Source organism: Lithobates pipiens, unplaced genomic scaffold (genome assembly GCF_037356315.1).
Source record: "Lithobates pipiens isolate NorthernLeopardFrog02 unplaced genomic scaffold, aLitPip1_a1.2 Scaffold_3, whole genome shotgun sequence".
NCBI lineage: Eukaryota > Metazoa > Chordata > Amphibia > Anura > Ranidae > Lithobates > Lithobates pipiens.
This window is the reverse complement of record NW_027507790.1, coordinates 199179016-199184502: the sequence shown is the minus strand read 5'-3', so window position 1 is coordinate 199184502 and position 5487 is coordinate 199179016.

The window sequence follows — 5487 nt, the reverse complement described above, 5'->3', positions numbered from 1 at the left end:
GGTAAGGAAGAGGAGGAGGGACAGATTCATGCCCCTTTTGTGTGGCTTTTAGGTTGTCTTGCCAACAGGTTGAGTGGTTGGACGTTAAATGCCTTGTTAAGCATGTGGTACCCAAATGGTTAGTGTTTTTGCCACATTTGATGTGTCTAAAACACAGTTTGCAGATAGCAACAGTGCGATCTGCTGCAGATGTGCTGAAAAAGGCCCAGACAGCTGAGCTTTAGTGAGTTGGCTGGGAGATAACAGCTGCAGAATATTATGGAATAGGATGGCTGCTCTCTACTCTCGATGTTGGCCTCCTTGGGGTTGTGCCCCTTACCTTCAGTTTCCTCCTCTGCTCTAGCACCCAAGTCACATCAGACACCTCATCATCTCCATCTCCTCCATCTTCATCATTATCGGTGGAGACAACTTGGCAGCTTGGGGAACATGAATGACAATTTGTCTACCAGTGTTCCTCCCTCTCTCTAGGCTCATGTTCCTGTCATCCTCAACCTCAGAACCAACATCTGAATCCAGTAATGGCTGGGCATCATCAAGGTGCAAGTGGCTGACGCTGTGGTCATATAACGCAGCTGACTCCTCAATGGCTGATGTTGGGGCTATGGCAGGAAAAGATGTGGACAAGGAAGCAGGTTTATCCCCTCTGGTAACTGCAGGGGACTGCACACTTGTCTCTGCTTGCATGACAGATGAGGAGGATGACGAAGGATTAGTAAACCAGTCCACCATCTCCTCTGCATGCAAGCCAAGGGGACCATATTTTATCGAAAGTAGGACACTCACAGAGTTTTTCCACGCCATCGCTATATCGATTTTGGCCGATATGAACATAAAGTAAATTAAAGTCTGGCCATGTCACGGGTCGTTTTCAACAGGTTTATTTAGTAGGGCGATACTTGTATAAAAAATAAACGAGTGAACACTCATCCAAAAACGACAAACCTTATTATTGATCATTCCAAGGTACCATGGGCTGAAGGTATAATCATTTTCAGAAGGGATTCCCTGAGAACTTGAAACTTATTGAAAGGGTTCACTAGGAGAAAAAACATTGAGAAAGGATGACATACTGTATATTGTGCATGTTGTATTTCTGGTTTGCAGCAAAACATGGTCAGTTTGCACCTCTACTGCTTCTTTTATCTCAGTGCAATGAACAGAAATACATTGTCAGTTTTTTAATTGATAGGGACACAAGCTTCTATACTTACCTAACCTGTATGGCATGGTAAAATGTCCCTCAAGGTCTTATAAGGACCCAACATTAAAACAGAATGGGGCTTCTCTGGAAGACGTTGGGACTTACATGGGCTGCATATCTGGCATACATATGGAGTATTCAGGATCAGCTGAATTTCAGAAGTCCACAATACAGAATCATCTCTATAGATGGCTATCTCTCACATTGACTTCTGCAACTTCCTCCTCTTATGCCGCGTACACACGATCGGAAAAGACTGATGAGAGTTTTTCGTTGGAAAATGCGACCACATGTAAGCTCCATCGGTCTTTTGCTGGCGGAATTCCAGCCAGCAAAAGATTGAGAGCATGCTCTCAATTCTTCGGTTGGGAAAAGTTCCTATCCGAAAATGCGATCGATTGTGGCAATTCCGACGTGCAAAATTCCTACGCATGCTCGGAAACAATTTGACGCATGCTCAGAAGAATTGAACTTAATTTTCTTGGCTTGTCATAGTGTTGTCACCGCGTTCTTGACGGTCGTAATTTCAGCAAACTTTTGCGTGACCGTGTGTATGCAAGGCAAACTTGAGAAGAATCCCATCGGAAAAGCCACCATATCTTATTCCGACGAGAAATCCGATCATGTGTACGCAGCATTAGGCTTACCGAGGCTATCCCCTATTCTGTCCATTATGAATGCTGCTGCCTGACTCAATCACCTTACAAACTGCTCAGTGTCTGCTACCCCTTTCTGCCAATCCTTCCATTGGCTGCCACTAACCCAAATAATTAAATTAAAAATAATAACAATAACTTACAAAGCCATGCAACTCAACCCCCAACTATATCACTAATTTAGACTCAAAATATCAACTAAACCGTTCTCTTTGTTCATCTCAAGGCCTCCTGCACTCTAATTCCCTTGTCACCCCATCCCATTCTCACCTCCAGGACTTCACCCAAGCCTCTCCAAACCTATGGAATTCCCTACCCCTATCTCCAACTCTAAGCACTTTTAGGCGATCCCTGAAAACCCTTCTCTTCAGAGAAACCTTTTCTGCCTCCAGCTTACAACTGTACTTTTATTTTCTCCATCAGCTCGCCCCCCCCCCCCCCCCCCCCACAGTTATTACCTTTTTGTATAATTTGACCCTCCCTTTTAGATTGTAAGCTCTAACGAGCAAGGCCCTCTGATTCCTCCTGTATTGAATTGTATTGTAACCATGATGGGTTTCTGTAGTATAGTGGTTATCACGTTCGCCTAACACGCAAAAGGTCCCGTTTGGAAACTTGGCAGAAACACAATGAATTGTAGTGTAACTGTACTGTCTGCCCTCACGTTGTAATGTGCTGCACAAACTGTTGGCGCTATATAAATCCTGTATAAAATTATAATAATAGTGTCCCTTTACTGTTATAGAGAAGCAGTGGAAAGTCCTGACTTCTGTTTCTTGATTACTGCTTTGCATATAAATTATCCAACTTGCAAAACGGATGAATATCAGCATATGTTCACATCTGAATTAGCAATTCATATTCACAAAGAGATTCCGGCCACCTGGAAACTCCCTGTGTCTGTCTATGTTTTCCTTGGTAAAGCAGTAAACTGAGAAAACCCACAACAACAATCAGAATTTACCAAATGGGATGCAATCTGACTGGTTACTAAGGAATACTATACTTTTTATGCCATAACTGTGCTTTGCTTTACTCTGCTACCCCTAACATTTGCAGCTATATTTACTAATACAGTAATATGAATGAACCCATATTAAAGTGGGGTACCCCCTAAAAAAAAAAAATTAAAGTCAGCAGCTACAAATACTGCAGCTGCTGGCTTTTAATAATCGGACACTTACCTGCCCCAGGATCCAGCGATGCGGGGGAACGAAGCCCCCCCCTCGCTCCCCGCTCCGCTCGCGGCGCCGTCATGCATACTGTGGGCACCCGGCTGTGGCTTCACAGCCGGGCACCCACTGCGCATGCGCGAGCGGCGCAGGGCGCCGTGATACGCCGTACAGTCACCTGGGACACATGACAGGTCCCAGGTGAATGTGCGGCGTGAGGGGAAGTGATGTCACCAGCCCGGGCAATGAGGAAGGCAGATTACGAGGGACCCCCTAGCAACCGGTATTTAGAGGTGAGTAAAAAATTTTTTTTTTTGCCAATTATTTTTTTTTTATTTTTTTTACGAATTTTAAGCAGTTTTAATTTTTTGGTGGCAACACCACTTTAATCAGATATCAATTCCTAAAGCTGAAGTTTAGTTTAAAAACATGTCTTCCTCTACAGCTTTAGCTACAATACTTACCTGTACTGAAGTATGTTCCATAATGTGCAAGAGGCTGGATTGTGTAGAAATCTTCACTGCAGGGCTGCCCTGTCCTCTTCCTACTGCTGAACTTCCAGCACTGCAAGGGTTAACAGCATCATGACTGATGGGGACACGCCCCCTCCTCCCCTCGTCTCCATTAACCACTTGCCGCCCGCCCTATTACAAATTGACGGCGGCAAAGTGGTTTCATTATCCTAACCGGACGTCATATGACGTGATTAGGATAATGAGCCGCTGCGCGCCCCCGGGGGCGCGCATCGCGGCGATCGTTGTTGCGGGGTGTCAGTCTGACACCCGGCAACTACGATCTCGGTAAAGAGTCTCCGACGGAGACTCTTTACCATGTGATCAGCCGTGTCCAATCACGGCTGATCACAGTGTAAATGGGAAGAGTCGGTGATCGGCTTTCCCTCACTCGTGTCTGTCAGACGCGAGTAGAGGAGAGCCGATCGGCTGCTCCTCTGACAGGGGGGGTCTGTGCTGATCGATTATCAGCACAGCCCCCCCGAGGATGCCCACACTGGACCACCAGGGACACCACTAGACCACCAGGGAAAAGGCAATAAAAATCCATAATCCTCCCTAGACTACCAGGGATGCCAGTCAGCACAATGGGTGCCAATCAGTGCCCATAATGGATGCCAATCAGTGGCCACAATGGGCATCACTGATTGGCATGCATTATTGTTTGGCACTGATTGGCATCCATTACTATAACACCGATGCCGCCTATGAGTGCCCACCTGTGCCGCCTATGAGTGCCCACCTGTGCCGCCTATGAGTGCCCACCTGTGCCGCCTGAGTGCCCACCTGTGCCGCCTGAGTGCCCACCTGTGCCGCCTATCCATGCCCACCTGTGCCGCCTATGAGTGCCCACCTGTGCCGCCTATGAGTGCCCACCTGTGCCGCCTATCCATGCCCACCTGTGCCGCCTATCCATGCCCACCTGTGCCGCCTATCCATGCCCATCCATGCCGCCCATCCGTGCCAGCTATCAGTGCCAATTTGTGCCACCTATCAGTGTCCGTCCGTGTCGCCCATCCGTGTCGCCCATCCGTGTCGCTCATCAGTGCCGCCTATCAGTGCCGCCTATCAGTGCCACTTCATTGGTGCCACATTGGTGCCCATCAGTGCCACCTTATCAGTGCCCATCAGTGTAGCCCCATCAGTGCCCATCAGTGAAGGAGAAAACATACTTATTTACAAAGTTTTGAAACTGAAACAAAAAAAAACATTTTTTTTTTCAAAATTTTCGGTATTTTTTTATTTGTAGCGCAAAAAATAAAAACCGTAGAGGTGATCAAATACCACCAAAAGAAAGCTCTATTTGTGGGAAAAAAATGATAAAAATTTCATTTGGGTACAGTGTAGCATGACCGCGCAATTGTCATTCAAAGTGCGACAGCGCTGAAAGCTCAAAATTGGTCTGGGCAGGAAGGTGTTTAAGTGCCCTGTATTGAAGTGGTTAACCACTTGACCGCCAGGTCTTTTCTAGCACTTTTGTTTACAAGTAAAAATATTTTTTTTTCTCTTGAAAATGTCTTAAAATCCCCAAACATTATATATTTTTTTTTAAAACAGAGGCCCTAGAGAATAAATTGGTGGGCTCTGCAATTTTTATGTCACACTGTATTTGCACAGCGGTTTTTCAAATGCAATTTTTTTTGTGAAAATATACACTTTTTTGAATTTTAATGCAAGAAAAAAAATACAATATAAAACCCAGTTATGTTACGCCGAGCAAACAGATACCAAACATGTCAAGCTTTCACATTGCTCGTTACAACAGCGACTAACTGCGTCAATTTTACTATCCGTAGGCGACGCTTAAAAAGCCTTTACAGGTTACCACTTTAGATTTACACAGGAGGCCGGGTGCTAGAATTACTACCCATGATAATATATATGTATTCAATGTGATACCTCCCATGTGTCGGACGATCGCAGTTTGCATGCAAGCGGGACTG